The following is a 13,515-nucleotide window of genomic DNA, read 5'->3' as shown; positions in this document are numbered from 1 at the left end:
TGTGTGTATGTGTGTGTGTGTGTGTTTGCACCGAGGCAGAGCAGCGGCAACATCTTTTACAAGAAGGCTCTGATGTCAGGAAGCCATTGTCTGTGCGGCGAGATGACAGGCGAGAGGTGCTGGCAATGGATGGCGCCCGGCGCCCGAAAAAAATAAATAAAAAAAAATAAAGAAAAAACGGGGCCATTGTTATAGAGGCCTTGAGCGGAATATCTGCAGGAGTGTGAGGCCAAAGCGCTGCTCATAATAACCTGTCTACGGGGAAAAACATTTGTCTTGTTGGCAAAATGAAATCCCGAATGGCTCTTTCAGGAGAATAAAGGAGGCTCTGCTGTGGATGATCACTAAGTGCGTGTGTGTTTTAGATATTCTCCAGGAAAGACACGGACATGGAAATGTGACGTTTTCTGAGTCTTTTCATACGAGGCGCTTTTCATTCTTCCGAACAGGATTCTGGAAGTGATTTAAAGGCGACTAAATATCGCCACCTTCAGAAAACAATGTCACTTGTTTTGCCAAAAGTGTTTTTTGCCAAAATCATATTTGGCAAAAAACAAGGGATTTTTCTTTTTGACAATAATTCCACAGACTTGGAATTATTCCCAAGTCTGTGGCAATAATGTTTTATTGTTTTATTCCATTCCTTCTCGTTCTGATGCCCACAAATGGAAAAACAACAGCTTTCAGGAGAATTTGGCCCATTTACTCACCAGTTACCTCCATTTTGACACAAAATAACAACCTTAGTATGTATTGTCATGGTAACACATTTTGGCTGGACGATACATTGTTCCAGAACTTATCACGATAAACGATGATATTTTTATTTCGAGAACATTTTCAAGTAATATAATTGGTAATGACATAAAAATACAAGAACACATTCTCAAAGATAAAAAAAAAAAAATTATAATGAACATTTAAACACTTGAACTGGAAGACATGTTAAATATCTTAAATAAATAAATAAATAAATAAATAAATAAATAAATAAAACATCAAATAAAATAAATTATGAAGTCCCTGTTAACAAAATGTCCATCAAAGAACCAGACTAAAGATTTTCATCATCCATTTTGTGGTAGAAAGAGAGAAAATAGAAAAGCGATAAATGAGATGAGATCCCATAAAGAACATATGAGCTCCATTCAGAAAGAGTTTTGTAAAACACAATGTATAATAATAAATGTGGTTTATTAGCATACCAGCTAGGTGGGCTAGCTAACACCTGTAGGGTCGATTTTTCTCCACACGACATCAGAAAGAGCCGCCAGGAGCAGATGTTGTTCATCACAGCAACTCTGCGTCTTCGTGGGATACATTTGCAGCGACGGCATCACAGTTAATGAGACCGAAAACTAATGGAGCGTAATCTGCGAGCCAAATTTGGATCACAATGTAGCATAAAAACAGCTGCAGCTTCCACAGCGTTGGTTTTTCTGAGAGACTGGGAGGAAAGATTACAAATAACGCACAGTGAACAAAATAAAGATTGTAACATTGTCCGAAAACTTGCAACCTCTCTACACCAAAAGTAAATCTAAGCCTTACATGCATCCAGTCCGTTTTGAAAGCCCTTATCTTCCTTCTCTTAAAAGTTTTCCTGCTCCCAGTAGATAGGCTGTCATGACACCTGCGTTCCTGTAGGTGGCTCCACTAGCTGGTGATGTGAACGATCCAATTCTCCTGAACGCCTCTTTACTCGAATCTCAGTTAGTGAGAGTCGTTCTTTGTTTTTATTTTTTGTTTTTTACAACTTGGTTTGTTTTCAGTGCTCTGCACAATAAGTAGCTCTTATTATTCTGTTTGAATAAAAATGTATTAATGTAATTTAGGAGGAAAAGTCCAAATTTTCCCCTCTATTGTTTGTTACATTTTTCTTTTATTTTGTTTTTGGATAAAAGTACAGACAACACTTAAAAAAAAAAAGCTGCATGTGTATTTGACATTTATATTTTGAAATTTTGTACTTTATCAAAATATCTACATATTTTCTTTCTGTAAGAATATACTGAGGTTGTTAATACAGACGATTACATTTTTTCTGGCTTGTTCTTATAAAACAAAATTTACATTTGAAGTGAACTCTTCCTGAAGATTTGGTTCCTTTCAAACAGCCATCAGTCCCATCTCTACTCCTCACCGCTCAGGATAATTTAGAGATTATCATTTACAACAAAAATATCTGAGTGACTGAATTCATAAATAAGAAAACAAAATTTGGAAATAGTCGATCAGGAAGTTGATAGGATGTTCAATAGAGCTAAATACAAGTCGATATGGACGGGATTAAAGAGAAAACATTGTTTCTGTAGCAGCATTTTAAATTGTATTAGGTGACAAAAGAAAAAAAAAACTCTTGTCATTCTGCTTGTGAAGGTGAAGGACGGCATCATTGTCCTCAAAGAGAGAGAGAGAAAAACTCCCATAAAAATGTAGAGGAAATCAAGGATGATGTAGAATACAAGAAGGCAAATTGGAGAGGATTATTCAGTCTCATTTGGGCCTCGGTGATAGATTAAGCCCCGGTATTAAAAGACATTGTGTTTTGTTCAAGGGTGGAAGTGACTTTGCCAAGACATTGCGAGATAAGAAGCTAACTCCTATTAGTTTAATGGGAATGATAGTCTGCCCAAAGCAGAGTGTGCAAGAGGCATGGGAGCATCATTTTTCTTCACAGTCGTTCTTACGCTGAGCTGAGGTTAAATGGAAGAGAGAGAACTGCATGGTAAATAGTTTGTTTTGCTTTTGTCAGGGAAATGTAACCATTCAATCCAATTTGTTGTTTTTGCTACCACTTAGTAACAAAAGTAGGACCGGTTTGCCGGATTCGTTCCGAACAAACGCTCTCCGTTTAGTAACGTTTTCTTTCTTCTGGCTGTTTTAAGAAACTTGTTGGAGATGGGAATATTTTGGGTAACACTTTATGAGACTGACAGTGCACCGTCATAAACATGACATAAGTGTCGTTTGGTAAATAATGACACTTTTAGTGCAAATTTGCTAATCTTGCATTAAAAGTCAATTAAAAGAGTCAAATTTGCATTAAAAGTGTCTTCCAAACTGATCTTTGTTTCATTCTAACCTCAGATTGGTGTTTTTTTTTCTGTTTGAGTTCAAGTTCATAAAGAGAAAAAAAAAATCTCTATCTAAATTTGTTCTGCTCTGCTTGAACACCTTCACAGATAAAACCTTTTACTGCCTCCACAACACTCAGACTCATTCATGCATTACTGCGCAGAGCGACGAGGACTGAAGGAAAGGATGAAATAAATTAGAACCAGATCACTTAGTGAATAGTGATATTAAAGGGGCAGTATTATGGGATTTCCAGGCACATAGTGCCACTTTTATATCACAACCAAGGAACGATCAGTTGTTATAAAAATGATATGTATATAAAATATGACTTAAAGGTAATTTGACTTCCTAATTCAACGACTTGAAATTGGGCCTCTGTTTCTTTAAGAAACTCCTGCTCTTTCTGAAACTCCGCCTTCATGAAATCATGAAGGCTTTTAACCCTTTAAAAACGTATAATTAGCTCAGGTGATGTGCCGCTCCACCAAGTGTTTGTTAATTCCTGCTGGCTAGTCTGAAGGAGCTGAGTGGGAGATCTGTGAGGAGGAAGCTCTGCTTGGAAACTGCAGCTCTGAGGAGGAGGAGGAAGAGGAAGAGGAGGAGGAGGAGGAGGAAGAGGAAGAGGAGGAGGAGGAGGAGAAGGAGAAGGAGGAGGAGGAGGAGGAGATGCGCCTTAAGCCGAACTGTTGCCACAGGAGATTAAAGGTTTTCTCAAACATGCATGAAAGAATCAAAGCAACACTCCAGGTATGTTTTTCATGAAGAAATAACATTATAACGTGACATAAAGCTAAAAAAAAAAGTTGATTTTACATAACACTGCCTCTTTAATACAGGCATGTAAACATGAAACTCTAAATTCATGATCAGAACTTAAGTTTTTTTTTTTTTTTTTTTTTTTTTTAGATGAGGAGGGAAACAGGAAGGGAAGTCCAGCTGTGCTCCATTTAAGCATTCAAGATTCGGACAGATTCTACTCTGAATACCTTTTGTTTTGTTTTCTCTGCATACTCTCCTTATGGCGAGCCTCCTGTCAGAGTCTGAAGCCGAATGTCAGTCCTGCCAAACCCAATTCCTGTGACATTCGCTTGTTGCCTGCAAGCCCATATTATAATGCTTATTCAGGAGTGTTAGCCATTCAAAGCCCATTGAAGGTCCATTTTCCCTTCAGCCTTGCCAGATCTGCAGCTTTACCACTTTCTCTCCAGCAGTCGTTTCACATAGCAGCACAACAATGCAAGTCAGGAAAAATGAGTGACTGCAAGGTGGAGAGTGAGTGACAATGTCTGAGTCAGGGTGTGTAGTTTTTTTTTTTTTTTATCTGTGTGTGTGGCTGTTCACTGACATACAGAGTGTGATCTTTTCAGCACACCTGGCAGATCGTCAACCGGTTAAAGTTATATAGTCTACAATTGTTTTTCCTATGTACATGCAGTATGTGGTGTGTATTATGTGATAGCTCTGTCAGATGAGACAGTTTCTAATCCCGAGGGCCAACTCAACGTTACTTTAAGATGAATAAAATCGAAGCCATGCACGTGCTTGAAAACTTAAAATATTTTATCGGTATTTATCGGCAATGATGTTCTGGAAAATACAGTAACCGGTTTTCTTGGCCACCTTGTTACGCAGACCAGGTACAGGGTTAAAGCAGCAGTACATAACTTTTTTTAAATCTACTTTTTTTTTTTTTGCATATTTGCCAAAACTTTTACTATGTTTTTGCAGTATAATATGACAGATGGTCTGTGAAAAAAAAAATCAAGCTTCTCTGATGAGTAAACACACGGCTCCGTCAGAAACAACCAATCGCCACATCGGAGGCTATTATGAATGCTAAGCTAGTCAGCATTGCTTAAACAGTTCCCCTGGCACGTTAAGTTGTTCCTCTGCCAATAGCACATTAGCAATAGCACATTTAGCATTGTGTACACAAGCATGATTGACAGCGCTAAGGCCTTCCTCCTGACTCTGATTGGTTGTTTTTGACAGGCAGCAGTGCATTTCTTCAGACAGCGACAGAGGAATTCAATCTTTTCACAGTTTATCTGTTTCATATTATATTGTCACGACATGATGACGGTTTTAATAAATATATAAAAAAACGTACTTTTAAGTTAGATAGTGTAGATTTAACTCAAATAACTTCCTGTATCTGGTGATGTTTTCATTTGGACTAGTTTAAAATCCTGAAATGCTAAGCTAATGCTAACATGTATATATTCTGTTTTGACTCAACCGGGTCATAATTCATCTTTCTATTGTACCAGTAACAACAGTAAAATATTTTATTCTAATTTAAGACATAGTGCTTTGAACAATTTAAAGTTTATTGACTAGAACTTCAGCTGCTCTCTGAAAGAAATAACATGACGCACACAACACAACTGTGTTATTCAGGTTTGCAAGGCAGTTAAATTAAAATCTTGTTACTTGCTGGCTGACAGTACAGTTGCAGGTGACACAAACATTAATCTGTTTATTTAAAAACAGAGTAAAAACATTTCTGTTTTTATGTATTTTAAAAAAAAAACAGAAATGTGCAGATAAAGTCCTACGAAAATGCATTTGGTGAAGTTCCTAGTTAGATAAAGTGTAATGCAAAGCTCTTACTGTGTTTGGTAACATTTCTCAAAACTGCAACTCTGACAATCCTGGATCAACACTCTCTATTTTCCTTGGATTTAAATTTTGCACCCCCTCCCGCACACACACACACACGCACACACACACACCCCCACACACACACACACACGCACACAAACACACACACACACACGCACACCCACACACACACACACACACACACACATGAATCAAATCTTTCACACAGTTGACATGTTAATGTGCGTGTATGTTGATGTCCATACAAATGCCTGGAATGAGAAAGAGTGCAAAAGTAAACACAGAGTAGGCTGAGGATTTTAGACAGGAAATAAGTACCTTTCCCTGTGAAGCACAGTCAGTTTAAAGGTCAGAAAGATAGGCATGCTGGATTAAAGTGGTTAAAAAATAGTACTGGCTTTTAGGGAGCGAGTGCTGAGAAGATCCCAAAGGGCAGAGCAAAGAAAGACTGATTGGTCTTGCTTTGCCAGAGCAGGGGATGCATTTGCAAACTGTACTAATCTAGCCTAGAAATAAATTTAAAGCAGACCTTAATGTGGCACTTGCAATTTCCATATGTCTCAATATATTTTAGCAGGATGCAGAATGACCTAACAGCATCGGCCATGTGACAAACACATTAATGCAAAACTGAGCAATTTTACCAGAAGTTATTGATGCTGTGTGGAGTAGCTCACAAATGCAAGTACAGCCCCTCACATTTTTGTAAATGTTTTATTAGATCTTCAGGTGGGACAACACTGAAGATGTAAAGTAGTCAGTCTACAGCTGGTATGACCATGTGAATTTGCTGGGCTCTTAAAATAGCTCATTTAAATGTCATTAACTTCTAAGTGACGGTGAAAATGTCCAAACTGAATCCAAAGTGTGACCAACAATACTTTCCTAGTCTGGCCATTGGCCTCAAACACAGCTGCACTCGATTCTCATCTCCCCTCATTGCATCGTCTGGGATTTGTCCCATTGAGCTTGATTTGTCAGGATGCATTTCATCCTGGCCAATCAGAAAGAGGAGTTATGAACGATGAGTTTCTGTGCTATTTTTAAGTTGTAGTCTGCCTCTAGTTGTAGTTTGGAAATGGAGGAAATGAGGACATGCTTTCAGTCTCTGTTGACCGCGCTTTTAATTTTTTTAAGACGTTTATTTGGCTCTAGTGGGCTTTATTTGAAAGTGCTCAGACAGGAAATTAGGTAATGAGAGAAAAGGGAAGACATGCGGCAAAGGTCACCAGGCTGAAAATCGAAGCTGCGACGGCCTCATCGAGCACTAAGGCCTCCTCATGTGGGTTGGTCTTAACCCCTGCGCCGCCACAGCACCTTCCAAATGTTGAGCAAATAAACTTTTTGGTTGGCCATGACAGGGGAAGCTGTCCCGGTAAAAGTGCTGTGTGGTCTTGGCCGCCGTGTCGACAGTCTTCCTACAGCCTGGGCTCTTTCTGTCAGATCCTCAGAGACTTCTGAGCCACGTTGAACTTCCAGTGACAGTATGACGGAGTGTGAGAGTGATAACAACCAATCCTACCCACCTGCTCCCTATTTGCACCTGAGACCTTAGAACACCAACGAGTCACATGACACAGGCAAGAGAAAATTGCTAATTGGGCACAATCCTGACATTTTCACTTAGGGGGTTACTCACTTTTGCTAGCAGCAGTTCAGGCATTATTGGCTGTGTGATGAGTCATTAACATTGCTACACAACCTGTACACTGACTGCTTCCCATAGACTGTCTGTGCACTTCAACAATCAGCATTCTGCTGTACTTCTGTGCCAGGGTCAGTCGTCTTTGATATTTCCACAGCACGGATATTTCTGAACCCTCCAGTTCCTGGAAAACTGTCATATTATTGACATGACCAAGCAGGTTGGGTTCAGAATAACCTCTCTTTTACGCCTGAGTGGGAAGACTGGGTTTACCTGCTGTCAGAAACTGCTTCCGCAGGACGACAGGCTGTCAGCTGCTCCTCACCAGAATGACTAAAGTACTGAAAAAAAAAAAAAACGATGAGAAAGTAATTGTTACTTTGGGCTTCTGCTTTTTTTTTCTTGTTTTTATTGGGAGAGGGGATAACAGCACAAAATGTTGCTGTGACTGTACGCTTTGAAAGAACTCAAAGACTTGCTCACTCAGCATATAAGACATATTTTTGGGATGTTGTGTCATGTCTCCCTAAAACACGTGTCAAACTCGAGGCCCGTGGGCCAAATTCAGCCCGCCATAGCTTTTTATGTGGCCCTCTAGAGTCTAGACTAAAAAAGTGTGGTTAAATATTATGTAATCAGTCAACTCAATGCAATTTTTATCTGTTTATTGCTAAATTGTATCAATCAGTTCCTCCAGTTTCTTGAGAATTACCACAGAAATTCACACAAAATGAACAAATCCCTGCACTTTCTTGCATTAATAATTGGTAATTTATTACAGATTTTTTTTTTTCAAAAATTGTCAGAAACTTTCTTACTTGTACTAAACAGCTGCCTCAGTTTTAACTGATGTCAGATTATAGTCCATGATCTATACAGCGAGTAACAAAAAGTGGCACTTACTGTCATAAATAAGCGCAAATATTTCCAAATTAGTACCACAACCACTTTGATTTTTATTGTGAAAAATATCACAAAAAAATCGTTTGTAAAATCTTGGAGGGACTGAGAAGGTGTTCAATAATATTATTTAACTTTAAGAATTCATTGATATTTTTAACCGTTTGTGAACAGGTTTTATCAACACATTTTAGCACAACCGGCCCTTTAAGAGCGTTCATGATCTTGATTTGGCCCAAAACGAAAATGAGTTTCGTACACCCCTGTTTGAAAGGATAACGAGAGCAGTCTTTCTCCTGAAGCCACGCTCTTTTACTTAAGTAGAACACATTTATTGAGCAGGAGTTCACAACACAAGAGGAATCATTCACCTTGTTTGATTTTCCTTAAAATAGTGCAGTCCAAGTTGAAAAGGCTTTTTTTTTTTTTTTCCGTTCAGCCACAAGAGAATACCGTTCTCCAATACCTTCACTGACTATAAAGAAAGCCAGGAAACAAGGCTGGCTCTAGTTCCCCTGTTGCACAACCGTATAAATCCAGCTCAGCTTTTGTTTGTCTATTGAGATTAATCGAATACAAAGCAGCACTGCTGTTGGTTTTCCACCTCCAGCTAAAGAGGGAAGCTTTACATTGAGGTCCTCCTAATATTTACACCAGGAAAAAGTCAGCTGGTAAATTAATCGTTTGTAAATCTGAACTAATATTTTCAATCAAAACAGCTACATGTGCAATAATCAATATATGCATTAGGGCTGTATTAAGTTGAATAAATGTACAGATGTATTCAACTTAAAACAATGAGATGGCATGAGATTTTTTTTTTTTAAATGTTTTTTCTTTATCCATTTCAGGATGGAAGTGTTTCATATTCTGAGCTGCAGAGGAATAGTGTCAATAGTAAAACTTAGTTTCTTGCTATTAGGAAGCTACAGAGCAACTTTAACGATTCACCAGCCAAGCATTGTTTTTTTCAACAAGGTAGCCCCCAAAATGCATCCACACACACTACTGAATTTAAAATGCTTCCTTGTACATTTAATATATATATGATATTGTAGCCTAGTCTTATGGTACATTTTGCAGAAGTTTTGTCAACACTGGTTATGATTGTTTCACTTCAGCTGCTGGATTCCTCCAGGGGCTGACATGGCAGGAGACCTGGCCTTATTTTCTGATTGATTAGCTAATAACTATGTCACCGCCTGCGGTCTGCGGCAGACTGTGTGTACGGCTTGAAACACTCGGCCCAAAGTGGGTTAGGAGATCACAAAGAATGAGCCAAAAGAAAAAGAAAAAACTGTTTGTTTACCTTGATGCGGTTTCAAAGAGCGCATCCTTTTATTTTGCTTGGATACATAAAAAAAATGTGTTTTCTCTAATATTCTTAATGGTGTGGCAGGATGAGGATTAGCCAACGCTAATGAACTTTCATGATCAAAGTCGACAGCTAAACATATTCATGATCCACTGTGGCACAGAGCCATGAAAAAAATATCTGACTTGTGATATGGTTAGTCTATGTTTAATTCATTTCAAGGATATATGCATTTCTTTCCAGTCTGAATTATGCAGTGAGACATACATGAAAATATTTGATGGTATATTTTATTTGCGATTTAGCATTTTTTGTTTCTCCCGGATGCAGACGTGATTGTATGATAGTTCTCCATCTTTCTTCTCTACCTTGTTTTCTGCTGTCGTGCGTTTTGTCACCTCCACTAAACAGGAATAAGATTATCAAATTGTAAACCTCATGTGGGTCTACAGCTGTTGTCACTGATCAAAAGTCCAAAGAACGTACTGTTCTGTTAAAGGTTATTATCGCATATACTTAGGACAACTGTAAATAGAAAAAAGAAGTACATTTCCACCAAAAAATTAACTAGAAAAAATTTCAGAAGTTTTGAAACTCAGAAATTTCCACATTTCTTTCTAGAAAATCTCTGAAATTAATCTAAAAAAAATTCTCTGTTTTTCTAGAACATTTTTGACTTTTAAAACTTTGAAACTTTCCCGTTTCTTTCTAGAAAATTTCTGGGACTAATATCAAAAAGTATATGTGTTTTCTCCTGGCATATCTTTGACTTTTCAACTTTTCAACAGAACTTTCTACCTTTTTTCTAAAACATTTCTGAGATTAATCTAAAAAATGATCAGTTTTTTTTTGGCAGAAATTCACTCCTTTATCAACGTAGGATAGAATCCAGACTTCATATCTCTTTTTACAAGTTCATCTTCCCTCCTGAGCTTTCATTCGTCTAGTTTTGTCAGAGCCAACCTTTTCTCGTGACATAAATGAAACATAAAACAGAGTTCTTTGTACTTTCTTCCCTAGCTGGAGATGTGATTGTGCTCCGTGTCCAGGCCTTTCATGGAGCCAAGCATGTCCTTGTGACAGAACCACATCACTCCCGACACAGCAAAAATTTCAGGTGTGTGTGCGCGGCGCGGTTGAGAACAAAAGAAATTAATCATTGACGGGATGCTCTCAAACCCAGTGGCGTCACAGGTGTCCATTGTTACCTCAGATGTTGTTTGGGGCTCTTCATCGGGGCGGAGTGAACGGCGACCCGGACTGTGAACCCAGCCTCTCTCCTGCCTCCCATGACGTGCATCCTGCCAAAGCTCATTTTCTCTTGTGCGTTCTTCCTCTGCTGAATGGCGCTCTCATCCACCACCAAATTTGTCACCACATACAGTGTTGATTTAAAAAAAAAAAAAAAAAAAAAAAAGGGATTACGGAGCAGCTGCTCGGACGAAGCGTGTTGCCCAAACATCACAACTCAAACGGATTCTTTCCACTCGACGTTTGCACTCGCAGGCGGAACGTGGCAGCTGGGTTGAAACCTGAGGAGGGGGGGTGGAGGGAGGCGGGTATTTTGTTGAGGCTACGTTTTCGATCCGGTCAGTTCTAGTGTGCTGATCTGGAAAGAAGAACGGCCAGCTCGGCCCCAACGCCTTCCCTCCCCTGAGGAGGGGTTTCACGGCCAGGGGTGCGAGGGTGCAAGGTTGCCTTGGCCATGCGTGAACTGATGCTGATGACATTCACATGTAGCTGGGATGCCTGAGTGACTCGAGAAGTCCTGTGGGTCTTTGCAGAAAGGTTTTAGGATACAGGAAGGACAGAAACACTTGTGCTCTAATATTTTAGGAGTTTTTTTTCCTCATTTTCTTTGCGAGTTATGAGGAGATATTTCGCTGAAATATGCAAGTCAGGCCCAGGTCGGGCAACGACATGTTGATGCAGTACCTTACTAATGAATGCTCAACAAACTCAGTGTGCTTTTACTTGTGATATGGAAGCGAAAGGACAGATGGTTTTAAAAGATTTCTGTCAGTAATCTACTCAGTAATTTGTAGAATCACCTCTTTTGTTCCACTTAGAGCTGCAAGTCTTTTGGACTTCTCCTGCTTCGTACATCTGAAGAATGTGCATCCGTTCTTCTCTACAAATTAGCTCAGGCTCAGTCAAAACTGGACGGGTGCCACAGATTGTCAACTGAAGTAAGGTTCAGGCTTTGACTGGGGCGTTTATTCAGAGCACTTGGCTGTTTTGCTGCTGTTGTCCTGTTGGAAGTTCAACCTCTTGTGGGAAAATGGAAATTGTGCTTTTTTTCTGGCTTTCTTTAACCAATGAGTTTTAAGAATAGAAATCTTAATCGATGAATCATAATTTGTATCGACACATGGAGCATAAAATCAGCCAAGAAAAGCATTCAGACTTTACTTATTTTATTCACTTTCAGCGCTGAAAGGAGACGTTTTTACCCTCACATTCGAGAAGAGTTTCTAAAAAAGTCTGTGCAGCGTCTGAGGAGAAGGAGGAGGGTAGCTGATTGTATGGACTGAAGACCCTCCCTGAAATCACACCATGTCTCTGTGGCCTGATAAGTTTCTGTTTTTCTGAGAAATGGACCTTGGCGTCTAACAGAATCAAAAATGTAACTCTTTACAACGGGGCCTTTGTCTAACAGCATGTAACTCTTTCTCGACCTGGTAAAGCGTCTCATCATTCCGCCCAAATAAAGGGGGAGACAAACGCTAGAGTAGACACTGTCCCTATCCGGAAACATCCCCTGAGGCTGTTACAGACGTTGACATGTATTTGATCATTCATGTTGTCTTTCATTTCATTTCACTTGCATTTGGTGGAGGTAAAAACAGACAGGGCACCCCACGCCTCCGAGGCGGTGGATCGAAATCACAATGTCTCCCTTACAGTCTAATGAAGAATATGTAAAGAAATGAAATGTTAAAAGATGTTAAAGTGTTAAAAAAAATAGTTAAATGTTAAAAAGAATAAAATGTTAAGATAATATTTAAAAATTAAGAAACCATAGAAAGGATGCAATGTTAACAAATTCAATGAAATGTTAAGAGAATCTTAGAGTTAATGAGTATTTAAGGGTAACAGAGTATAAAACGAATACAATCATAAAATTGCAAACCAATGGGGTAAATCAGCATCACATGCAGTCCGATAGAAATATAATGAGATTAATAAGCTAAAATTAGTAAATAGGCATAAAATGCAGTAAGATTTACTTGTAATGAGATCAATAAAATGGAATCAGATCAGTCTTTGTTATAACAAGACCTATCAACATCAAATCAGTTTCTGCGTGTGTCCAGATGCACAGGCAGCGCCGCCCGATGGGAAACCCTGACAGGCCTGTGAGGCTTCAGTGGCGTTTCAGCTGTAAATTGGTCCACCAATCGTGGAAGGCGCCCACAGTCTCACATCCCGGCACACCCAGAAAGGATTGGACTTTATTCTGCAACACAAAAAACAACAAAAGCACAATTAATGGATTATATAATGAATACTAAAGTAAAGGAAAAATATTTTTTTTTTTATACTTCTAGTACTGCCCTTATAGTCTAGAAGGCCGAGGCTCCATGATCGTCTTTCGGTTCCGGGAAACCATCTGATAGGCAGGTGGGGTTCTATTGGTACCGCTGCCCTTCTCTGTGTTGGAAGTGATGCACTGAACAGCCGAGGACCTCCGGCAGGGAACAGCAGCATCCACAGGTGATGAGGAGAGCAAGGAAGATTATTTAAGACTGTGCGTCATCTGATTAGTGTTCCTTTTTTTTTTTAAAGGGTTGCTCCTTGAAGCTGAAGATCAGGCTTTTTTTTTTTCATACTAAGCCAATAGAGCATCAATATATCAATAACATCTGTTATTTAAGTTCTCCTCTTAATGTTAAATAAATGCTTAAATTAAGTAACACATTTCAACCTTCAACAATAACTTTGCTTG

This window comes from Poecilia mexicana, unplaced genomic scaffold, assembly GCF_051168715.1.
Source record: "Poecilia mexicana isolate PSO_F unplaced genomic scaffold, ASM5116871v1 scaffold_6, whole genome shotgun sequence".
In the NCBI taxonomy this organism is placed as follows: Eukaryota; Metazoa; Chordata; class Actinopteri; order Cyprinodontiformes; family Poeciliidae; genus Poecilia; species Poecilia mexicana.
Note: the sequence above shows the minus strand (reverse complement) of the source record.